The following is a 26,134-nucleotide window of genomic DNA, read 5'->3' as shown; positions in this document are numbered from 1 at the left end:
GGGGCAGGGCGATGTCCAGGAGACCAGAACTCAGGTGAGGTACCTGGGGGAGTGCGTCCTCGGTGCTGCTCTGGGCGCACGTCTCACAGATAGACGCACGTGGTCAATGGCAGGGATATGGAAACCCGTGCATGTCGTGCTTCTGCTCTCCCTTAACTCTACCCTCTTGTGTGCCTCATGATTATTTCAGTGTTCAGTGGCCTTTCAGAAAAGAAAACATCAGGTTCTCATGGTTAAATGCCAAATATACTCATTAAAAAATACATTCCCTGGCGCTCGGGTGGCTCAGTCAGTTGAGCATCCAACTCTTGATTTTTGCTCAGGTCATGATCCCAGGGTTGTGGGATCGAGCCCCATGTTGGGCTCCACACTGAGCATGAAGCCTGCCTGGGATTCTCTCTGTCTCCCTCTCTCTCTCTCTCTCTCTTTCTCAAAGAAAAAAAAAAAACTTCGCAAAAAAAAAAAAAAACGTTTTGGAGACTACATTTGCTTTATTTTTTTATTTTTGTAACATTTACTCATTTTTGAGAGACAGAAAGAGACAGAGAGTGAGCAGGAGAGGGGCAGAGAGAGAGGGAGACACAGAATTCCAAACAGGCTCCAGACTCTGAGTTGTCAGCACAGAGCCTGACGTGGGGCTCAAACTCGCAAACAGTGAGATTGTGACCTGAGCCAAAGTCGGATGCTTAACCAACTGAGCCACCCAGGAGCCCCTACATTTGTTTAAATGGCCCAACCCATCATGTTCCAGGTTACTATCCCGACTGTATTTCTTATGAATAAAACAAACAAACAAAAAAGTGAAATTGCTTCTCCTGCACAAAATATAACCGGACTTTTCTAATCAAGGGAGCTGCAACTTTTGAGAATGTTTTCTTCACTGTTGTAACCAAGCGGAACCACCATTCCCCCACCCCCACATCAGTCACTGCACCCTAAAAGCACCTGCCGACCCAGTGTTTCCTTTCTTGGTGCCACGGCAGCCGAGGCCACCCCGAGACCCTTGGTCTCTCCAAGACACGGTCCACCGACACCATCAGCCTCACAGGATTTCTGTCATCTTACATGAGTGTCCTAAGAATCAGAAATATATCCGTGGTGCCAGATCAGACATACTGTTTTGTTTAGTTTTCTTTTGAAAGTCCGTGTATCACATCCAAGAATGCAAATTGGTTGGATTTCTGACAATGTGGGCCTTTGTGTTGGTACAAATGAGAACATCCTCCCCCTCGAAACCCACAGCTCAGCTGCAGAGACCTGCTGAGAACCCGGTACCCCAACGGTGAAGCAGAGTGTGCACTGAGAGGAGCATGGCAGAAGCTTCTGGAAATTGTAACTTTCCCATGAAAACTGTGGAGCCGTTGTTTTAATTTCCTTTGCCTCGTTTTCCCTTGGAGATCCGGAACCCACCCTATGCTAAAATACATCTCATGAAAGCCTCAATCATGGAATGTCTGGCTATTAGCCTTGGAAGCAAGACAGAGGTTTTATTCAACTATAAAAAATTAAAAATACACACACACACACAAAATGAACAAGATTTTCACTGGTCTTGATTAAGCTAGCTTCGTTTGTCTAATATCTGTGTGTAATTAAGCCATAGTTCTGTACATACATATTTAAAGAAATATTATTGAAATGCTTCATATAAATTAATTAATCATTACAAATCAATGGACTTATTTCACTCTCAACATATATATGCACAGCGAAGTGCATTTTGCAGAAAATCAAGAGGTGAAACTTCACCTCCCTAAATGATACTGTATTTATAAACTCTGTTTATCTATACATTGAAATAAAATGTAGGGCTTCACTTAGCAGTTTGTTTAGCCAAGTCAGATATCATCGTAACTCTTGAAACAACTACTTTGTAAAATGTATTCATTCCAGACTTGTTTCCCCAGAGGGACCGGATCTGTGTGCCATTAACGCAGTGGCGGCCACAAAGCCCCAGATGCCAGGCACGGACGGGTGCTCATGTTTCCCACGGTCGCCGGGAGCGGTGCGTCTGGTTGCTGGACAGCCGGGCCTCTGCCGTTCCCTGCACGCCCTCTCCGCCGAGACCCTGCCGTTCCCCATCAGCCAGTCTGAGCACTTCCTTACTCCTTTCTGAGCTCCGCGCGTGGGGTGCTCTGGGTGACGGGATGTCAGCAGGGGTGGAGGCAGCGGTTTGCAAAGGGCAAGCGTGCTTCCTTCCTCTCTGCGGCTCTGGTCCATGGCGGGGGGGGGGGGGGGGGGGACGCCCTGCCCCTGAGCCGAGACACCCGGTGCCCTCGCCGGGCCATTCCACATCAGCCGGTGGTGGGCAAGCCCAGCCGGAGCCAGCAAAGCCACCTGACCCAGGCGGACCCGACCACAGGCGCCTGCGGAGCTAGGATCAGTTCAAGCTGGCCCAGACCGGCGCGCCCTGGACTAGCCAGACTCGGGACGCCACTGGGGTGCGCGTGTAGCCCCGAGAGTCTACAGGTGTCCCCTCCGCCCCCCGCCCCCGCCAGGCTGCCTGGTTCTGGGGGGACGGCCAGTCACATTGCTCTGCCGCTCAAGTCCAGACAGGTCCCCGGGAGTCTCTTCACTGGGACCTGAATCCCGAGCAGAGTCCGCGAGCACAGTCAACATGGCAAGGCTGCCTCCTCCAGGAAGGACGCCTGTGATGCCGCTACTCCCTGAAAGCCAGTGTCCGTCCTGGTCTCTGCCGTTCCCGCCGGCTTCTTCCACGCGGCACCTGCTTCTCTTCCGCCAGCTCCTCTAGGTTTTCGCGGTCACTGTCACCTCATGTTGCTTCTGTCCCAGAACGCGGACTGGGGCTCCGTGGCGGGCAGTAAGCCGAGGCCGGGAATCAGCGAGGGTGGCGGTGAGGGCGGCCTGCCCCGCTGGGACCGCGCCCAGGGCAGGAGGGAGCCCCCCTGGGCGCCTGGGCTCCTCACCCCCCGCCCCGCCCGGTGACTCTGGGCCAGTAGCTCACCCCCCAGCTGTGAAGCGGGTTCACAACAGCACTGATGGTAGAAAAGTCTTGTGAGGGTCTAATCAGATAACGGAAGCAACTGCTCAGCTCGGTGCCTGTGCACTGTCTCTCCCTCCTGCCTCTGAGGGAGAAGGAAGCAGGACGAAAGCCGTTAGAGCCTTCCTCGCAAGGACGGGGACAAGGGGACACGTGGCATGTGGCAGCTGCCCGGCGAAGGATGGGACACCTGTCCCGGGCATCGCGGGGAGAGACGCGCTCCCACCTGCAAGACAGAGGCCAGGAACGTCCTGCAGGGCTGGGTCTCTGTGCTTGCGACTGGGGACGGGAGAAGGGTTGTGGCAGCGCTGGGTGCTGCTGGATGGAGTTTTCTGGCTGGGGTGGGATGGGCTTGGGAGCCAGTGAGGGGGAGGCAGGCGGGGCGGCTGGGTGGCTGCTACGGGGGCCCGACCAGACCTGACAGATGTCTCAGCCAGGGTCTGACCGGGGCTGGAGGAGGTGGGCCCCCTGGGGATGTCCTCACCGTGCAGGTGCTTCGCCTCGTGGACGGGGGGCTGCGGGAGGACAGGTTCCGTGTGAATTCAAGAGAGAGACGCAGGGGGGTGGGCAGGGGGGTGAGACTGGGAAGAGGGATTTGGACTCTTCAGATCTGTGACGCTGTCGTGACACATCTAAGAAGAGGTGACCGAGGGTGGCAGGCTCAAGGGGCCACATGCGCTGGTCGCAGAGACCCTGGGTCCCAGAGGTGTGGACCGTGCTGGGCTGAGGCCACGGTGAGGGTCCAGGGGTGAGGAGGGCGGGTGGACCATGTGACACGCATCCCACACTCTCAGCCCCTGGGCGACCCCCTCTCCCTGCCTCTTGCGTCCTGCGCCCCCCAATCTGTGATGGGCTTGGAAAGCGGCTCTGGGAGCCTCTAAAACTTGTCCAAGGAACAGGTTCCTCAGCCACTTAACGGGGTCCCGGGTCACACACAGGGTTTCACCTCCAAGTGCCGCGACCCCGGTAGGTCTGAGCAGAGAACGTTCACGTTTGCTTCCTGGCTCTTGCCCACGCTGTTTACAGGTGAGTGTGTCAGCGGCTTGGGTTCCCAATAAGTAAAATTTTGCTATGACATCACAGGAGAGACGTAGGGAGAGGGGAGGTGGGCACATCCTCACGGTATAAGAACATCCCTCAGTGCTCGCGTGATGGACAGAGGAATCACTCGCAGAAGGATTCTCATATCTGAACTTATCTAACGCATTCTTTCTCTGGCAAATGGCAGCCGACTCAAACCAAGGCCATAACTATTTACTGAGTAGCTTCTGTTTCCATCTATGTGGCTGATACTCAGGAGACTGGAGTCACACGTCCGATGACATCTATAGAAGATAAGAAATCTATCCATCACCTCGTCTGTAATCCTCAGCATATATTGAGTGAAGGCAAGGTTCCATAAGATAAATCTCAAATATATAGATAAATATAATCAACAGCCCGGCTTCTGGAAGCCTGGCTTGTGAAAATATGGCCCCATCAGCTCTGTGTTAAAGTAACCATTCTGTGTATAGAGAGTGCACGCACACACGTACACAGACATGCATGCACACACGTACACACGGGCACACACACGCACACACATGCCCATGTACACAAGCACACACTCACGCACGCACACACGCACACGATATCTGGCACCTGTTTATTCCACGTTTTGTGACTTTGTTATTAATGTTTTTCTTTTGATCGAGTTCCTCTTTTGCGCCCAACCTGAGAAATGCCTGATCCACTTTGTTTGACTTAATCGTCATAAATAACTTCTGATGTGGATGCTCACATTTCACAGACAGGGAAGCGCTATGAATTGTGCCCAGAGTCACATCAATTATCTCATGAGTGACAGAACATGCGTTCCAACGGAGGAGCGTCATGGGTTTGTCAAACTCAGAATATCTAAAGCCAATCTTACCACGCCCTTGACTTGCTTACTTACGTGATAGATGTCCCCGACCAGATGCACCGAGCCACCGACACCAGCTAGTCTTTGCCGGTCCCAAGCCTGGGTCCAGCGGACGACCAATTGTTACCCGCGAATCCCATACGTGACCCCCGAGGCTCGGGGACGGGTGGGTTGGAGCCCCCGACTCCCCAAGTTATCAGAAGCACTGGAGGGCAGCAGCCTCCAGTCCGCTCCCTGCCTCCGGGCTGCTGGCCTCCTGCTGACCGCACAGCCCTCAGTTCAGCATCACCAATGGAAGGAGAAGTAAAGCCTAATTCTGAACCCGAACAAAGATCACAACCTCCTCGTCTCCTCCCATTACTAACACCGGTAATGCACATCAATTAATCAGTCACTGTTTATTCCGGGCACCTTGGAGCAGCACCCCCTACCCGGGGAAAGTGTCCCACTGACCCCCCAGTGACCGAATGTGCTGAGCGGCAGGTGAAATGCAGACCCCAGATCAGCAGGTCCAAGCGGGCTCTGCCTTTCCAAAGAAGGAGGACATGGGAAGAAACGCTGAGATTAAATGTCGCTCCTGCAAGAGAGAGCACCCTTCCTTGGAAGGAGGAGGAAGGAGAGTCTAGGAGGGCGAACACGGAGGCTGGGCCGTACAAGCACGCTGGGAAATGAGGAGAACGATCTCTCTGCAGCAGGAAATTTGTGGACAAGGCTGCATTTCGGGCTTAAGCCAGCTCAGAGACAACGTGTTGCCACCTTACAGCATAATATTTCCAATAAGTGGGGTATTGGTGATACCATACTTCGGTATGGCATCTGTAATAAGAAGGTTCATCGATATGCAGCACGCAAAACGTGGCAGCCTTCTGGGCAGGAACTGGCAGGCTGATTCTAAAACGTGCCCGTGTGGCTCAGTCGGTGGAGCGTCCGACTTCGGCTCAGGTCACGATCGCATGGTTCGAGGGTTCGAGCCCCGCACCGGGCCCTGTGCTGACAGTTCAGAGCTTGGAGCCTGCTTCCCATTCTTTGTCTCCCTCTCCCTCTGCCCCGCCCCTGCTTGTACTTTGTTTCTCCCTGTCTTTCAAAAATAAACAAACGTTGAAAACATTAAAAACCAATAAATACATAAAATAAAATGTGTTTGGAAAGGCAAAAGGGCCTAGAGCAGCCCAAACAAACTTGAAATAGAACAGAGTTCTAGGATTTGCATTTTTATTTTGTAACTTGCGGCCAATCTCCGATAACCAAGGAGGTGTGGAAGGAATGGTGTGAAAGGGCCCTGGAACCGTCCTGTGCCCCAGAAGCGAGAAGTGATTTTCAACAACGGTGTCGAGATGACTGAATGGATGAAGGAAAGTCTTTTCAACGAATGGCGTTGAAGCGACTGCATACCGTGTGGGGGGAACCCTAACCCAACCTGCACCCCACGCTTCCGCCCCAGGTGTCTTTCATCAGCTGGGGGTGGATTGTGGACCTAAATACAGTGGTTCCGTGGGTAAAGCTTCTAGAAGGAAACGTAGGAAGAATGTTTCACAACGACAGGCCTGGCAAGAATGTCTTAGGTAAGACACAAAGTCTGTTAAACAAAAAGGAAAAACATTGACAAATTTGCGTTTACCACTTTTAAACATTTGTGATATGGAGAACACCCCTAAGAAATGGAAACGCAAACCACAGACCAGAGCACACGGGTTTACACCCCTGACACATGACCTGTACCCAGAATCCACAAACCTCACAATTTAATAATAAAAAGACAATCTGATGCAAGCAGGCAGAGTATTTGAAGATAGACTTCAAAAAGGAAGATGCAGGAACGGCCAACCAGGCACAGAAAAGTGTTCAATATCATGAGTCGTCAGGAAAATGCAAATTCAGACCACAGTGAGGAAGCACTTTAGGCCCAATGCGGCTAAAATGAAGGATGCAGGGGCGCCTGGGTGGCTCAGGTGGTTGAGCGTCCGACTTCGGTTCAGGTCATGATCTTGCGGTTTGTGTGTTCAAGCCCCCGGTCAGGCTCTGTGCTGACAGCACAAAGCCTAGAACCTGCTTCGAATTCTGTGTCTCCCTCTCTCTGACCCTCCCCCATTCATGCTCTGTCTCTCTCTGTCTCAAAAATAAATAAACATTACGGGGCGCCTGGGTGGCGCAGTCGGTTAAGCGTCCGACTTCAGCCAGGTCACGATCTCACGGTCCGTGAGTTCGAGCCCCGCGTCAGGCTCTGGGCCGATGGCTCAGAGCCTGGAGCCTGTTTCCGATTCTGTGTCTCCCTCTCTCTCTGTCCCTCCCCCGTTCATGCTCTGTCTCTCTCTGTCCCACAAATAAATAAAAAAACGTTGAAAAAAAATAAATAAATAAATAAATAAATAAACATTAAAAAAAATTAAAGGGGCACTGGTTGGCTCAGTTGAGCATCCGACTTCGGCTCAGGTCATGTCTTCTGGTTCACGAGTTCCACCCCAACATGGGGTTCTGTGCTGACAGCTCAGAGCCCGGAGGCTGCTTCGGATTCTGTGTCTCCCTCTCCCTCTGCCCCTCCCCCACTCATGTTCTGTCTCTCTAACTCTCTCAAGAATAAATAATAAACATTAAAATTTTTTTTAAATATAAAAAATTAAGGTGTATGACACCAAATGTTGGTGGGGATGTGGCATGATTAACTCTCCCTTGTTGTTGAGATTCTCATAAATTCCACTTGGAAAACCTTTCTGGCACGTTTTTAAGTAGGCTCCATACTAAGCACGGAGCCCAACGAGGACCCGAACCCACGACCCTGAGATCACGACCCAACCTGAGATCAAGAGTCAGATGCTCAACAGACCGAACCACGCAGGTGCCCAACCTTTTGCCAATTTGTTAAAATTAAGTTAAACATACCCTCACTCCACCAACAGGAGTTCCAGTCAGAGGAATTCACTGAAAGAAATGAAAACCTACGTTCACAAACGCGTGGGCAGGAAGGTAGTGGACCTGTATTCACAGTGGCCCCAGAGTGGACGCAACGAAAGTGGGGATCCACGGGAGAGGAGGCCCACACATTCAGCGGAGCACGGCTCACCAAGAAGAAGGAGGGTGCTGCTGGGGCGCTGGGGGTGGGGCTCAGTCGGGTAAGCGTCCGACTCCGTTTCAGCTCGGGTCATGATCTCGTGGTTCGTGGGTTCTAGCCCCAAGTCAGGCTCTGTGCTGACAGCATGGAGTCTGCTTGGGACTCTCTCTCTCTCTCTCTCTCTGCCCTTCCTTGCTCTCTGAAGTACAGTCTCCTGAAAGTGCCTGGGCCCCAGGAACGCAAGCAACACACAGGACATGACTGGAAGCTGAACCACACGTGAGACACAGAACCAGTAAATATTAACAAGAACTGCGGAGAAGAGTGTCTCCACGAAAAAGACATAATTTGACCTTCTAACAAAATCGAAGAGAATTCCAGAGAATTATGTGATGAAATACACTAAAGGGGAAAAAAATGGATTTAGTCTGAAATTTTACATGACGTGAATAAACCCTCCAGAGAGAGAGGGCTGAGGTCCTGGGGTTTTGCACCTCAACAGCATCGATTAATGAAAGAAAAAGAACTTGTGTATAAAAGTAGACGAGACATGAAAATAACTCACCGCAGCAAAACTGTCGGCATTATTTGATAGGGCAAGAAACTATTTAATTTAAAAATTCATACACCATGTAATCCCACATAATCAGACTGATTTGTACCACTGGCAAGCTCAAGATCTGATCTATATTCAATTTGGGTCCAACTTGCTCTGTAGACACTAAATTGAAGTTGGACCACATTGTCGAACAGACAAACACCACGCACAGAAATTATATAAGCTTTCGGAAGCTCGATTCAAAAACAAATTAGATGGCCGCTTTCTCTCATTTTATAAGGTTATAGTTGAATCGCCTAAAAGTACCATCATTGTTACGTAGAGAAATCCAGAACAGTCGTGACGCTTGAGGATTAAGTTATTTTATTTTCAAGGAGATCAAAGTGATTCCCGAGCTACCAAATGAAATGAAAGCATTCAAGTTAAGTCGCCCTAGAACGGCGGGGTGGTTACCCGGAAAAGGTTACAAATGCCGGATGAGTGTGTGTATGTAAGCGTGCACATGAGTGTGTGCGGGTTACACACGTGTGAGTGTGCATGAGTGCATGGGTGAGCGTGTGCGTGGGTATGTGCATGAGTGTGTGTGACACATTTAATAACACAGACGCTCATGCAATCTCAGCCTCAACTCTATTAATTTAAAAATCATTCTTGATGTCTTAATCTTGTTCAAAATTATATTATTAGATCAAAAACAATAATTTCCAAATGGTGTGTCACGTGCGACTTCCCCCCCCCCCCCCCCCCGTGTGTTTTTATCTACATAAAGCGGGGTCAGGGAGCCTGGGTGGCTCAGTTGGTTGAGCGTCCGACTTCGGCTCAGGTCATGATCTCACAGTTTGTGAGTTCGAGCCCCACGTCGGGCTCTGTGCCGACAGCTCGGAGCCTGGAGCCTGTTCGGATTCTGTGTCTCCCTCTCTCTCTACCCCTCCCCTGCTCATGCTCTGTCTCTCTCTGTCTCAAAAATAAATAAACATTTAAAAAAATGTTACATAAAGCAGGGTCAAGATGTGAGTTGGGTACAGAAGACAAAGGAAGACGACACCCGTGGGCCAGTCCAGGCCGTGCTGTCTCCAGTCACCGATTTTGAATCTGAAGACCGACGCTGACCAGGGAAGCTCTCCTGACCGCTGGTTGTCATCACCAACCACCAGCCCTGACGGCAAGCAGACACGGCAAACCCACGGGAGTAGTGGCACGCTGGGCAGGTGTGAACAGAAACCTCCCAGGTCCGGTGGCCCGGTCCCTCTGTGCCTCTGCTGCAGAAAGCCTTGCTCATGTGAGTAGTCAGAAGGGCTCCCACTTGCCACAGTAGGAGCTCAGCAAAGTGCGCGCGTGTCCGGGGTCGGAGGCCCACGCTGCCCGCCTCCCCGGCCGGGCGGGTGGTGCCGTCGGCTCTGCCCTGTCTTTCAGGCGAGGTGGGGAAGCATGTTTTGAAATGCACCAGCTCATATATTGTCTACAAGCTAAGTGCCGGCCACGCACCGAGCTCGATCAGAGGAGCTAAACTTCTGTAAACAACCAGAAACGGCTGTGCAAATGCCATTTTCTGGACATAAATAACAGAAACATATGGTCCGAGACAGGAAGTAGGGGCTACCTGGATAGATTGATATCCTGCTCGACAAGTGGCGATATTTATGACACGATCCCGCCTGACGGAGGAAGGAGGGGCGGTCAGCTAATGACTTTTTCATGAACTCTGCGGATGCACGCGCCGACCCCTGTGAGCCTCGCTGGCGCGCGGGTCCTGGGCGCCTGTTGCTACATACGGTCACTGTTGAGGAAGAAGAGGTTTCTCCCGGAGGCCGAGAACGTGTCCCCGTGTCCAAAGCAACTCCGAGGCACCGCAGATTCTCACGGGGAGCAAGCCTCGCGCGGAGTTGACCCAGAAGATGACTCCTTCTGTGACAATCGCCGTCCCCGCGCTTGGCCGGCGGGGACGGGCGTGTGCTGAGACCACGTGGGAAGCCAAAAGGTGCAGGTGTACGTGTGACCCACACTTCATATCCCGTCGTGGACCCACCAGGACCCCCGCAAGCGCCGGCCGAGTTTCTCACATTCCATGGGCTCACGCGCGAGCTTTTGCCTTGACGCACGCTGGCCTGGGCTTCACATGCGCTGTCCTCTGGCACCCACATGCCCTCCGCTTCAGGCACGCTCATTCCGGGCCAGACTCGAAGGGCCGGGTTGCTGCCACTGAGCTCAGTTTCACCGATAACGGACGGACTGCTTTGCGTGAAGTTCTTTCAGGCCGGAAACATGCTGCTTAAAATAAGACCTGTGATAATGTAAGCAGATCTCCCCTTGGCCTGGCTCGGCCCCGGCAGCCCCCGTCCCCTCTCTCAGCCCCCCGGAGCCAGGCTTCTCCAAGGGGCCCGAGTCTCCAGGTGGCCTCCCCCGTTGTCTTCTGTCCCGGTCTCACACAGGGGGCCGGTGGCTGCGGGGAACCTGAGCCGCGGCGGTCTCGTCCGTCATTCCTCTTCCCCGTCTCCTGGAACATTCCTTCACAGTCTCCTTCCTACAGCCTGTTCTTCTGTTGGAGCTCGGAGCCCTAAGACTCCTTGCCGGGTGCTCTTTCGGTCACCATCCACAGAGGACCCCTGGCCAGGCCTTCCCGAGCCCTGAAGCGAGCGCGGGCAGCTGGTTCCGGGGCAGGTGCTGGTTCGGCGGGTGTGGGTGGGGCCTGTGTCCCACCAGCTTCCGGGTGCGGCTGCCTCAGCACTTCCCTGGCTCTCTCCAGGCGGCAGGGGCAAAGGTGATCCCCTGGGCTTCCTGCTGGTGTCTTCTAAGCGCCACAAGTCTTGAGCGTGTCTCTTCACTCTAGTCACGCCTCCCCAGCCCCTACCGCTAACTACCGCGTCCACCTGGACGTCCGGTCGACCTCTCAAGGTGGCCCTGTCTGCAGGACAGGCTCTGGTCTCCTACCCCTGGACCAGGTTGGGCCATGAAATCAGTACCCTTCCCATGGCTGAGGCCAAATCCAAACCACACCTAACTCATCAAAAAGTGCTCTTGGCTCTACGACCAAGGTATCCCCGAGTCAGACCACTTCTCCCCACCGTCTGCTGGTGCCACTCTGAGCCACCTCCTGTGGCCCAGATACAGTCCGGCCCCTCTAGCCTCCTGTCACCCAGCAGCCAGACGGCCCCTTCTCTGCCCAGGGATGTCCCCAGCGCCCAGAGGAAATGCCCGGGTCCCACGTGGCCCTCTCAGACTTACCCCGCTCCTCTTGCCCACCTCACCCCACGCCGGCCACTCTGGCCACCAGAGAGCTTCTTCATGCGCCACACCTGCTCCCACCCCCGGGTCTCGCCCTGGCTTCCCGTGTGCCTGGACGCTCTTCCTGTGGGTCCCCGTGCCGTGCTCTTAAACACAGCTGGTCCTTCTGCTTTGTTTCTGGTTCGTGGTCCATCTCCCTTACAGGGGAACTCCAGGAAGGCAGGGTGTTGGTCCCCTAGTGCCGGACACAGCCCGGCTGATCCAGAATTACTCGCAGAATAGATACGCGAAGGGTCAAAGGAAGAGCACAGATGGAGAAGGAGTTCTAAATCTAAAAGGAATTCACATTGATTTGTGGATTTGTGGTCTGCCCAGACAAGTCCGTTAGTGGAAAATGTTTCTTTGCTAGTTCTACTTAAAAATATTTAATAGTGAAAGAAATGGAAAAGAAGTCAGATACCAGCCAGACAGCAGCCAGGGTGTTTGGCCACCCTCCAGTGCCCCCGGAAGGTGTGGCCTCTTCCCGTGGGAACGGCCTTTCCTGGCATCTCTACCCGCGCACTGATCCCTCCACCAACGACCTCGTTTCTTGTCTCTCTACAGAAATCTGAGCAGGCAGAAGAGAGTGACTTTGCCTTCCCATCCCAGAGCCCCCAGACTCCAAGTATCTGTACCTCCCTCTCGCCCCTCCTCCCGGTCCTGTGCATAGGCCGTCTCCTTCTAGCTGAGGCCAGCTCTCCCCCAGGCACTGAATACGGGGTGACACCACATCTGGGGTTGCCCACACGACTCTTGATTGTGCCTGTTGTCACTGGTGCCCCCTTTCATTCTCAAGAACGTCCTGTTTTTTTTTTCCAAAAAAAATCTATAAGAAACATTACCGAAACAATTGATGAGATCGGAACATGAATTAGGATTAAATTTTAGCATTGCATCAATATTAACTTTTCTTATTTTGAAATTCTTCATGCGGTTGTGCAAAAAAAAAAAAAAACAGTAAATAGACACTGAGGTGTTTATGGGCGAAAGGTCACAATATCTCCACCTTACTTTCAGAAGGTTCGGGAAAAAATGTGCATCTGCACATAGGTGAGAAACCAAATGGGGCCGTACGAATCTGCAAAGTATATAAAGGGTTAACAAAACCTGCCGTGATAAAGCTCAAAATTAAAATGTCTTTCCTGCTAGAAAGATGGGATAGATACACTCATTTCTGTTCCTCCCATGAAAAACTACTAAAACTTCTGGGCATCACATGTAAAACCAACAGAAGTCCCCGAAAGACAGAGGGAGGGTTGCAAACCCACTAGATTCCTTGAGACCCAAGGAAGGGAGCTCTCTCACTCTTCTTTTTTGCCCCAGAAACCCCAGACTTGGAGATAAAGAAGTTCACACCATAGAAACGCCAATGGTAGCAAAAGAAAACGCAAGAGAAGCCTGCTCTCTCTGGCCAAAAAAAAGCCAGGGAAGGAACATCCTACCAAGAGGGAGAACTTGTAGACAATAATTGCTCTAAGGCAGCCGAACATGACAGGAACAAATCGATGACTCTGCTCCCACCCTTGCCAGCTGAGGCTGAGTGGGAAGCCCAGACTCTGCCGTCCAAGGTTGTAATGAGACAGTGGTGTTGGGTCCGGGGCTCTCATTGCCGCTGGGTGGTAAGGACCACTCCCCGCAGTGTCAGGAGAGAACCTGTAGGGGCAGTAGTGAGGAGCTTCTGCTCTCCTGCATGGGGAGGCATCACTGGAGACCGAGTGGGGACCCAGAACCCCCAAAGGAACCGTCACCTCGGGTGTCAAAGGGCACCACGTGGGCAGCCCAGACAGAACCGAGGCAAAGTCTGTTTTTCCCCTGCCAGAGCCATGCCAGGAAAAGCCACTTAAAAGAAGGTTTAAATAAGATTCAGAGACTCCAAAAAAAAAAAAATACCCCAACTACTCAAGTTTCAGTCAAAACTCATTCATCCTACCAAGACTCCAAAATAAATAAAAGAGGATAATCAGTAGATTCTAACTTGGAGATGGTTGAGATATTAGAATTATCTCAAAAATATTTTAGAGCAGTCATTATAACGTTGTTTCAACAAACAAACTCTTTTGAAACAAATGGAAGAAAAAAGAAAAAGAAACTGCAAAAAAATAAAAGATATGTATTTTTGAAAAACCATATGGAAATTTTAGAATTGAAAAATACAATGAATAAAATTAAATAATTCAGTAAAATAAAATAAAATAAAATAAAATAAAATAGATGGCAAATGACCAGAATGGAGGGGACAGAGGAATGAATTCATGACCTGGAAGATAGAAATATATAAATTACTTATCTGAACAATAGTGCGTTAAGCGGATTAAAAAATAAAGTCTCATACATATGGAACTATGACAAACGTCTAACATCTGTGTTATTGAAGTCTGGGGAAAAGAGGAGAAAGAAAGCAGAGGTAAAAAACAAAACAAAACAAAACAAAACAAAAACAAAAACAAAACCAAGGGCTCCTGGTGGCCCAGTCAGTTGAGTGGCCAACTTCGGCTCAGGTCACGATCTCCCCATTCAGTGGGTCTGAGCCCCACAACGGTTCTGTGCTGACAGCGCAGAGTCTAGAGCCTGCTTCAGATTCTGTGACTCCTTCTCTCTGTGCCCTTCGCCTGCTAGCGCTCCGTCTTTCTCTCTCAAAAATAAATTAACATTAAAAAAATTTTAAAAACAAAAACAAAAACACCTTAAAAATAATGACTGAAAACTTCTCAAATTTGGCAAAATACATAAATCGACAATTGCAAGAGGCTGAATGGACCCCAAGCAGGATAAATCTGAGGAAATAGACACCAAGACAGAACAGAGTCAAAGTTGTGTAAACTAAAGAACAAATCTTTAAAGCAGCAAGACAGAAATGACGCTTCATCTGTAGAGGAAAAGCCCAGGTAGTCGAGGGTTCCTTGTCAGAAACCTCTAGACGCCACAAGGAGAGTAGTACATTGTTTAATTCTGGAAAAAAGAAAAGTTATTATATCCAGTGAAAATATCCTTTTTGGGAAGGAAAAAGGGAAAATCTTTTTCAGTTAAAGGGAAATTAAGAAACTCTATTGCCAGGGCACCTGGGTGCCTCAATCTGTTGAGCGTCTGACTCTTGATTTCATTTCGGATCATGATCTCAAGGTTCGTGAGTTCAAGCCCCACGTCAGGCTCTGTGCTGACAGTGTGGGAGCCTGCTTGCGATTCTCTGTCTTCCTCTCTCTCTCTGTTCCTATCCCACTCGTGTGCACGTTCTTTCTCTCTCTCAAAATAAATAATAAAAAAAAAACTTTATGCACGGCATGTCTATCCTAGAGGAATGGCTAAGGAAATTTCTCTAAATTGAAAAAAAAAAATTATCAAAGAAGCAAAAAGAAAAGAAACAAGGGAATCAAACAAATACACAGATAAAACAGTGCAGCTCCCTTCTCCTCTTGAGTACCCCACATCACATTTGACAATTCGAGCAAGATCTTATAACACTGTCCAATGTGGTTTCCATTTAAAGGAAATCTAAACAATGCTATCATAAATGAGGAAAGGTAGAGAGGCACGTGGGAGGTCAGGTTCTTATTAGACTGATAAGTCATGCGTATATCATTCACTACCTCGAGTAAACATTCACAAGCTGTGAAACACACACAAACACATACGCGAAACACTACCGACAGATCAAGACAGAACACTAAAAAGTGTTCAGCTAAGCCACAGAAAGGCAGAGAAAAAAGAACAAACAGAAAACAAAAAGTAAAAAAGCTGACGTAAGCCTTAACATATGAATTACATTAAATGCAAAAGTCTTAAACGCAATTAAAAAACAGAGGTTGACAGAGAGGATGTTAAAATGATGACCCGATGTATGATGTCTACAAGAAATTCATTCTATTTTACTTTTTCATGTTTATTTATTTTGAGGCGGGGAAGAAGGAGCAGAGAGGGAGGGAGAGAGAGAATCCCAAGCAGGCTCTGCACTGTCAGCGAGGGGCCTGACACAAGGCTCAATCCCACTAACCAGGAGATCATGACCTGAATAGACATCAAGAGTCGGGTGCTTAACTGACTGAGCCACCCCAGGTGCCCCGAAATTCATTTTAATTATAACAATCTAATCAAAGAATGCAAAAACATGTACCATGCAAACTGCAACCAAAGGAAACCAAACCCAGATATGGGTGACTATATTAATAATTAGTTAAAATAGATTTTAGCTCACAGAAGGTTAACAGAGAGGTATATACAATGATCCAATCTATCAAGACAACATAGAAACCCTAAGTGGGTATGCACCAAACAGCTCCGAAATATGTGAACCAAACATTGACAGAAATGAAAGGAAGAATAAGCACATTTACAATTAGAGTTGGAGAACTGAAGACCCCTTCCCCAGCAATTGACCAACGAGCTAAAAGAAAAATTTGGTACAACATTTAGCAAGGCTACAGAAGCAGTCAACAGGACCTGGTTACCTTTACGGAGCACTCCATCCGGCAACGGCAGAATATACACTCTCTTCCAGGACCCACAGAACTTGGACCAGTATGGACCATACGGTACCAGCATGGCTGCTGTTAAAAAACAGGCAGTAACAAGTTGTTGGAGAGGGTGTGGAGGTGTTGAGACCCGCTGAGACCCGTTGAGACCCGCTGAGACCCGCTGAGACCCGTTGAGACCCGCTGAGACCCGCTGAGACCCTTTGAGACCCGCTGAGACCCACTGAGACCCATCGAGACCCGCTGAGACCCGCTGAGACCTGTTGAGACCTGCTGAGACCCGTTGAGATGGGTTGAGACCCGTTGAGACCGGTTGAGAACTGTTGAGACCTGCTGAGACCCGTTGAGGCCCGCTGAGACGTGTTGAGACCCGTTGAGACCCATTGAGACCCGTTGAGACCCGTTGAGACCCGTTGAGACCTGCTGAGACCTGTTGAGACCCGCTGAGACCCGTTGAGATGGGTTGAGACCCGTTGAGACCCGCTGAGACCCGTTGAGACCTGTTGGGACCCGTTGAGACTGGTTGAGAATTGTTGAAACCCTTTGAGACCCATTGAGACCATTGAGACCCACTGAGACCCACTGAGACCCGCTGAGACCCGCTGAGACCCATTGAGACCCACTGAGACCCGCATGCACTGCTGGTGGGAACGCAAAATGGTGCAGGTGCTGTGAAAAATAGTACAGTACCTCCTCAAAAACTTAAAACTAGAACTACCCTATAAACCACCACTTCTACGTCTGGGTGGAGACTCCAGACGGTTGGATGCAGGGTCTCTAAGAGGTATTTGAACAGCCCCGTTTACGGCAGCGGCCTCCCCAGCAGCCAAAAGGCACAGCCACCCAGACGTCCGCTGAGGGAGGAGTGGTCCATCCACACCGTGGCACCTGAGTCAGCCTTAAAGAGGGAGGGAATTCTGACTCCCGATGCAGCACACATGAGCCATGTGGATGTCACGCTAAGTGGATGAAGCATGACGACCACGGGGCAAATCTCGTGCCATTCCACGTACGTGAGGGACCAGGAGTCGTCACGTTCATCGATATGGAAGGCGGGGGGTGGGCGCCAGGGCTGGAGGAGGGCACAGAGGCGGGGAGCTCGCGTCTCCTGAGTGTCAGCTGTGCGAGGTCGTGGCAGTTCTGGAGGTGGGGGGGCGGGTCCCGGCCCGCGACCTGAGGCCATTTCACAGTAACGCCCGCCTGGCGCACTATAAGTGGCTGAAAGGGAGAGTTTTATGCTGTGTGCGTTCTAACCACACTTAAAAACAACAGCAATAATAAAAACGTCAGGATCCTAACAGAAGCGCGGCGAGCAGGGGATGTGGCGTTGGCAGGGGTGGGACAGTGACGCAGGGCATGTTCGCAGAGGCCGACACCACCCCAAACCGGGTGTTTGTGGACTGAAATTTGCTAACATGCCCGCAGATCCTTATGTGCTCTCTGCCCACAAAAATCTTTTTTGTTTTTAGTTGTTATTTATTTATTTTGAGACAGAAAGAGAGAGAACAAGCAGGAGAGGGGCAGAGAGAGAGAATAATCCTAAGCAGACTCTGTAGTGTGAGCAAAGAGCCCGACAACAGGACTCAACCTCATCAAGCGTGAGATCATGACCTGAGTGGAAGTCGGCCGCTTAACCGACAGCCACCCAGGCGCCCCACCCACAAAAATCTTGGGAAATCCTTTGATTGGTGTTTCGTGCAACAACTCAATATTGATTCTCCTTGTTTAAAAATAGAGCATAAATATGGGGGCGCCTGGGTGACTCGGTCAGTTGAGTGTCCGTCTTCGGCTCAGGTCATGACCTCGCGGTTCGTGAGTTCGAGCCCCGCCTCGGGCTCTGGGCTGACAGCTTGGAGCCTGGAGCCTGCTTCAGATTCTGTGTCTCCTCCTCTCTCTGACCTTCCCTGCTCTCTCTCTCTCTCTCTCTCTCTCTCGAAAATAAATATTGAAACATTTTCAAAAATACAGCATAAATAAAAGTCCTGAAGCCCCTCCAGTGACATTTGAAATACTCTCTGTCCCTCAAAGTAGAACAAATACTTAAGCACCATTAGCAAAACAGGTGGAGGTTCCGTGGCCAGGGTGTGGCCCGGAGGGCTGTGGGGGTCACGGGTCCCCAGGCCATCCTGCCTCTTCCCAGAGGAGCGCAGAGGAGGTCCGGATTTCCAGCCACACGCGGAGGCAGAAAGGGAAGCAGCCACTGAGCATTTTCGGACCCGCGGCTGCGAGTCCGGTGAGACTGGGCCACAGGTCTCTGGACTGTGGGATGAGAAGGAATGCCCAAGGTGCAGCTGCTCCGCTGTGGGGTCGGGGCGGTGGGACGGGAAGAGGCCGGACCCTTCCTAATGGACTGAGAAGCCATTCCCAGGCCTTGCTCCGCTTCCCCTCCCAGGACGCACGGCCCGGGCCCCGGCCTAGCAGGACAATGTGGCCTTCTCTGGGCAATGCCCTGTGGGCTGGTCGTGGTCAGGTTATGTTATGTTTTCATGGAGACACTTCAATGCCGGTTTTGTGCGGTTGTAGGAGGACAAGAGTGCTGAACAAATAGCGAGGCCCCTGGAGCCCTCCATCCGTCAGACGGTCCTGACAGGGGCCCCTACCCACGGCCTGCCCGGCAGAGCCCCCCGTGCGTCTCCTGTCCCCTCGTCCCCTTTATCATTTTAAAGCATCTCCTTAAACCTCTTCCTTTCCAGACAAGCACTGTATTCCCTAACGTCCAGAAAGTCGTCTCGGGTAGTCAGCCCGGGACATCGTGCGACATAAGGCGCCATCACAATCCCAAATGCGCCGGGGAAAGATTTACGGCTCGTCGAGGACAGGAGCTTCCACGCTGTATAAAATACGCCAGCAAGAAAAACTCAAGGTACAAATCCTAATACTTTGTAGGAGTTCAGCGCAGAGAATCCAAAAAGGTAGCACGTCAGAGGTCTGTGCGCAGCATGTGTAAGGATTTACGCAGGGGAAGGACGACGGCTGTTCCGTCTCCCGAAGCCAGCAGATCGTGAGGGGCGGTCGCATCACTGCCGCTCATCCCAGGGCGATTTCGCCCTCCTGGGGACACTCGGCCATGTCTGGGGACATTTCTGCTGGTCACCACTGGGGTGGTGCGGGTACCTGCTGGGTGGGGGTCCGCTATGCTGCTAACCACCTCCCCCCCCCCCACACACACACACACCCGGGGCGCAGAACAGACTCCGAGATGAAGAATGATCCCAAAACGTCATTCTGAGATCGGGAGGTTCTGCTCCAGATGAAGCTGGGGGGGATTTCAGTCATCAGCAGCCGTGAGCCCGGCCGTGCTGATTTTTCTCTTTTGCCTTCAACCACCAACCATAACAAAGCTTCAGACGTTTCCTTGCCAGGGAAGGAGGAAATCTCTTAAATAGGAGCCAAGAGCGCATTACACCCTCTACAAACGTGCAAGAGTGGACTAACCAGATTTCAAGTGTTGTTACAAAGGAAATGCCATGGTCCATTCATTCGACAGATTCCCAGGGGTCTCCTCTTGTCCCTGGGCATCAGGGACAGAACTCCTGCGTGAAATTATGCTGGGAAAGACAGAGCTGAAGCCAGCAGTCGCACAGCACCTCCAGGGAGGCCGCGGGGCCGAAGGCACTTTGCCTGGGCTGGGAACCAAGAAGGCTTCCATGAAGACTGGATGTTTAAACCGAGAGCTGGAGAATGCGAAAGCAACCCTGAGGGGAAGAGGGAGTGTGGTGGCCAGCCCAGGAACAGGGGAAGCGTGTGCAAAGGCCCTGAGGCAGAAAGACCTTGGGGGAGGCACAAGGCCATGAGGCTAAACCAACACCAAAGGGGAGAGTGATTTGAGATGAGGTGAGAGGTTTGAGGAAGAGTCAGAACACACAGGGACAACTGAAGGTCAACTCAGCCTTTCAGATTTTCTCCGAGGGCAGTGGAGGCGTGTGCAAGAATCGTAAGCATGAGAAAGGAATGCTCAGAACTTCACTCTGGAAAGACCCCTCTGCCCTGGGTCTGGGCATGGAAAAGACAGGCAGGGAGTGGGGAGACAGTTAGAAAGCTGTTTCATCAGACCCTAAAGAACGGGCCAGGATTAGGGCGGGGTGGGGGGTGGCGGGCTTGCGGGGTGGGTCTCGTCTAGAAGCCAGACCCCGGTGAGCAGGCCCGCCCGGAGCCCTGTCTGCACGCAGCTAACCCTGGGACGGGAAGGCGGAAAATACTGAAGAATAAATGTAACACGTTCAGTCGCAAAGCGGCTTGGTGTTAGCTGCCAGCAAAGCGTGGATCCGTACGGGAGGCCACGGAGCCCTGGTGTTGTCCTCAGTTCCGGAAGGATCTGCCTGGTGGGGGCCTGATACCCCCGCTCCCTCGAGAAAGCAGGTGGTTTCTGAGCTGTGCTTCCTTGAAAGACTAGCAGGGAGGGGCCACGCCTGCCTTCCCTCCGGGCAAACCCACAGATGCTTCAGCTCTCCCAGCGCTTGGGGCCTTTCAGCCGGCGGGCTAGGGCAGACTTCCAGAAAACCTCTCAGGGCCTTGCGCTGCTGGTCAGTGTGTGATGAATTGACCTCAGGCATACATATGGCTGGGTTAAATGAAGCATGCACTAGGGGAAGTAGTTGGTTTAGGGATCAGTCAAGGTCAGGCAGGACTCCAGCTAGAGACGACTGGGCTGGAGTTGGGCATCGAGGTCAGGAAAGCAGCTTTGAAACAGAAGGCCAGGCCCAAGGGTGGAGAGCCCTGCTTCTCTGGACAGGGCAGGGCAGACGGGAAAGAGGACGAGTCTGGGAGAATTTCCGAGTTGCACCTCCTCTAGGATGAGTTCAAGGCCTCTGGCCCCCAGAGTTTTGGGTCATGTCCTCCTCTGCTCCCCCATCCAGCATCCGGGGCTTTGGGCCTCATCGTCTCCGCATCTGACGGGAAAGCCAGATTTGCTGACCTCTCTGGGATCCCTGCAAGGCAAGTGTTTGCAGACAAAGCAGGAGGTTTTGTCATCAGAGTGGATTTTCTGCAACTCCTCTCCCACCTTGGGTAGGGGCTTGTCCTGTTTCAGGGACCAGGAGCAGGTGCAGAGAACAGCTAAGTGCTGTTTATGTCAGTGAATAGATCACACAGGTGGGCTTGTAAACTCCCAAGAAGAGCTTCCCTTTACTAGAGTTTGCATTTTGCTCAATTTTAGGGCGTTTGACATGTCTTCTCTAAAACTATTTTCAGTAAGCTTCAAAAATCAATTAGGAAGGCCCGAGATTGTCAAAAACCAGCATCAGCGGGCGGTAATGTTCATGGAGCAGAATTTGCCCACTTAAAGTACACAACGAGGTGAGTTTTGGCAAATTTATACGCTCAGGCCATGATCAAGACACTTAGGACTTACACTTTTCTATCCTCCCAAACCTCCCCGTGTGCTCTTTCAGTCAACCCCTGTCCCCACCCCCAGAGAGTTTAGAGACCTATAAATAGATCAACATCATGAAAATCCTTACGGTGACGGATGTGGTATCATTTTAGACGTTTGGTCACAGTGCAAAAAGGCAACCAGCCCACAAGCCTCTGAGCCCCCGCTGCGCCTGCACAGGTCAATGGTACATTTCCAGCGAAAGGTCGAGTAAGAAAGCTAAAAAGGTACGAAAGTGGACTTGAGAGAGGAAAGGCTGAGCCCCTCACAATAGATGCCGTTGGGGATTTTCCACACTGTTTCTGAAGTAGCCCATGGAAGGTGGACATACCATTTTGCTGTGAAGGACCAGCTGATCCTTGTCTCCTTGGATAACTTGGTGGTACCTTTACATAAACCACGAACTTACCCCCAGACAAGCAAACCAGCTGGCCCCTCACGCAAAGGTACACGTCTCCTATACACAACAGACATAATATGCGTTGCACAGAATACAGAGTATACAGAATGTATTCGCATAAACCAGCAGGATCGTTGAAGGGAAACGTGACAGCATGATGGAGAGACCAAGGCAAGGCTGGTCCCCACCTGGGTTGGTCACGGTGGGACTCTGCCGACTCTGTGCCCGTCTGGGAAGCCCACCTCCCAGGGGGGAGGGGCGGGCAGTGGAGAAGCAGGTGTGCAGGCTGCCGTCCAGCACCACTTCCTGGCACACCCACCATCACCCTGAACAACCCGCACCCAGGATGGCCCCTCAGTCCCGACTTCGTGGACTCACCGTCACCGTATTGGTGCCAACCAGTCTCCCAGATCCTTTCTTGTACCCTGGGGCGGAAGTCACGGGCTGGGGAAAAAATTCATCCCAGTGAAACTCAATTGTTTACAGGCTAGAATTAGTTAATGTAATTAACAATGTGGGAATATTCAAAAAGTACCGAACACTGACCTCATTGTATATATTATAGTTTTCCATCGTGATAAGTTGTACAAAATAGCCGCTTTGCAAAGTGGCTACCTAGTCCTGATTGCCAGAAAGTTGTGGAAAGTCTACAGGAACACAGAGATTATCCAGGTAGAGAGGCCACGTGTAAATTATGCCAACAGTGAGGGGGCAGCTCCTGCTGGAAGGGACTCTGATGCTTTTGTTCAAAGAGTAGGAAGGATGGCCACTCTGCCTCTCCTCTTCCGGAAAGTTCAGACGCCTTCTCAGTTCCTAGTGGGAGAAAAAGGAAAAGTAGACGCAGTTAGGTTTCTACACATCAAGGTCATCCACAGATGCACTAAAACTAGGGTCTCCTGCCAGGAGAGTATTCCACACTCCTGTTTTTTGCACACGGAGGTCACTCACATCCAAAACGACTCCTGAAACGTCTTCACGGGTTGGTGGTCCTGTGGCCGAAAGCCCCTGGGAAAGCTTGAGAAACATTGTCCTGCTAGCCCAGCCCTGAAAGCAGCGCCCCCTACTGATTCGTTGTACTTGAAAGTCCACCCCAGAAGCCAATTAGTTTAGCTTGAAACTGGATCCCCTGTGCACAGTCGCACGTGACTTGGTCACTTGTTGGCCAGTCAGGCTGCTGGAACGCAGACCACTGTCTTTTCTTCCGTGTCGGGGGCCCACACAGCTCTGGAGTCTCCTCCCTTGGGGTCAGGGTCTCATGTGCAGTAGAGACTCACATACGGTGCAGGGAGGGGCGGGGGCAGCCAGTGCACCTGCAGGGAGAGCAGGGGTGAGTGCATGCATGAGAACGAGGTTGTAGGGCCCATAGAGAAAGGCAGGAGACTTCTGGTTTCCGGCCCAGCAAAGAAGGAACATGGGCGTCCCCGCCCCTGTCCACACAAGGAAATGACTGAACGCACCAAAAACCAACAGGTCTCCTCGGAGCCGGCAGAGGTGAGGTCACAGGGCAAACCGCTGACCCCAGGCAGACATAAAGGGTCACAAGCACGCTGGTGAGGACAGCAGGTGTGGGCGGGAGAGCCTGAGCTGGCTTCGTGCCCCTGCGGGGGCTCCATGGGGACCACCGGGGGGAGGGCAGGGGGAAGGCGGGGGGAGGTCTCGGGGCCCAGTCCTGTCTCCTCAGCACTTGCAGTCACTCAGAGTCTCAGGACACAGGGCGGAAAAGCTCCAGGAGTGATGTGGAAGGCGGGGCCACGGCGCGGGAACGGACGTGCAAGGGTCCTGGGGATCTGGCCCACAGTGGCCTCCCAGGGGTGACACAGGGCCTCCAGTATCGGCACCGGGATCCCCAAGCATCTGAGAGTTTGAGTCACCTAAGTTGTGATGGCTGCTAGGAATTAACATCTTCTGTCTCCCCAGATCTGTAGGGGACAGGGACCCACGTGTATCCGACATGACAATTCAGAGCACATGGGGCACCTGGCTGGTGACGTTGGTTGAGCGTCTGACTCCTGATTTCACCTCAGGTCATGATCTCACAGTTCGTGGGTTCGAGCCCCGAGTTGGGCTCTGCACTGAGTGTGGAGCCTGCTTGAGATTCTCTCTCCCTCTCTCTCTGCCCCTTCCCCAGCTCATGCCCTCGAAGAAGAAGAAGAAGAAGAAGAAGAAGGAGAAGGAGAAGGAGAAGGAGAAGGAGAAGGAGAAGGAGAAGGAGAAGGAGAAGGAGAAGGAGAAGAAGGAGAAACAAAAGGAAAATAGGAGCACAGAAGCCGCTTATTTTAATAGAACATAATTTACCAAGTACTCCAAGGCCAAGTCCACTGCCGTGATCAACCCTGGCGCACGGGGGCTCCGTCGACATCGCTGCCACTGCCCCGTGGTGACCCCCTACGAGCCCCTCTCATCCTCCCTGGACCCCAGGGTCTGCACCTCGCATGCCAGCAGCCTCCTCACCGGTGAAGGTCATCCAGGCGAGGCCCGCCCTGGGCCGCCAGCTCCTTGGTGGGCAGCTTGTCCGTCAGAACAGCAGATCGGAGAAAGCTTGCCAGGGTGCAGCCGTAAGCCATCAAGGGCAGAAGCTGGGAAGGACTCTTCTGCAGGCACTTTGCTGGCGGTGGAGAGGCCCAGAGGACTTGAGAGGCCACGGCCTTGAGGGACTGACTGTTCCGGCACCTGCCTCTTGGAGGGGTTCTCTGGGGCCTGAAACACAGCGTGCGGGGGACCTCCGTGCTTTGGCAAGGCCCAGGCTCGAGGAAGAAGAGCCGGACTGCTCCCCCCACCGATGAGACGCCCTGCACATACAGGGTCTTCCTGGCACCTTTCTCAGGGCGGGGAGGGGACCGGGCACCTTCCTCGTGTGACTGTTCCTGGAACACCTTCTGCCCTTCGCGGGGGCTCCACAACATGCGTCAGCTGGAGAGAGATCCTTGGGGGGAAAAGGGTCGCACCTGGGAGATATATTATATATGTTATAATGCACATATGCATATATATGTTTCTGTATAAGAGAAAGAGAGAGATTTTTTTTAGAAGCGAATTTATTCTTAGGACCTGGCTCACGCGATTGCGTGGACTGGCATGCCTGAAATCTGTAAGGCGGGAGGCAGTCTGGACATTCAAGAAAGAGTTGCTGTTACAGTCTGGGGTCTGGATTCCACAGAACAGCAGTCTGGAAACAGGCAGCACGGTTTCCTTGTTGGAGCCTTTTTGTAAGTTGTTTTATTTTATCTTATTGTTTTAAGTTTTTATTTTAAATTTTTTTTAACATTTGTACTTATTTTTGAGAGACAGAGCAGGAGTGGGGGAGCGGCCGAGAGAGGGGGAGACACGGAATCCGAAGCAGGCTCCTGGCTCCGAGCCGTCAGCACAGAGCCCGACGCGGGGCTCGAACCCACGAACCGTGGGATCATGACCTGAGCTGAGGTCGGACGCTCCACCCACTGAGCCACCCGCAGGCGTCTAAGCTCGTGTTTTCATTCCTGTTGGTTAACATACAGCATAATATTAATTTCAGGTAGAATGCAGTCATCCAACACGTGCACCCTGCACCTGGTGCTTAGCACAAGTGTGTTCTTGAATCCCGCCCCCGCTTCCCCCCCACCAGCCGTCACTTTGTTCTCTCGTGTTCAAAGTCTGTTTCTTGATGTCTCTCTCTCTCTCTCTCCCTCCTATGTTTCTCCCTTTGCTTGTTTGTTTTGTTTCTAAAATTCCACACGGGAGTGAAATCATACAGGCTTCGTCTTTCTCTGACTTCGCATTATACTGTCCACCGGCACCCAGGTCGTTGCACGTGACAAGATTTCATTCTTTTTTGTGGTTGAGTAATGTTCCGTGGCACATACACACAGCACCTCTTCTTTATCCATTCATCTCTCATCGGACGCTCGGACAGCTTCGACATCTTGGCCATTGCGAATGATGGCGCTATGAACTTTGGGGTGCGCGTGCCCCCTTGAATTAGTGTTCTTGTAATCTCTGGCTACGGACCCCGTAGGCATTGCTGGATTATAATGGAGTTCCGTTTTTCACTTTTTGAGGGACCTCCATACAATTTATGGGATCGGCTGCAGCAGTTTGCACGCCCACCGACGGTGCAGGAGGGTTGCCCCTTTCTCCACATCCGGCCAGTG

Source organism: Panthera onca, chromosome A1 (assembly GCF_046562875.1).
Source record: "Panthera onca isolate mPanOnc1 chromosome A1, mPanOnc1 haplotype 2, whole genome shotgun sequence".
Classification (NCBI taxonomy): domain Eukaryota; kingdom Metazoa; phylum Chordata; class Mammalia; order Carnivora; family Felidae; genus Panthera; species Panthera onca.
Note: the sequence above shows the minus strand (reverse complement) of the source record.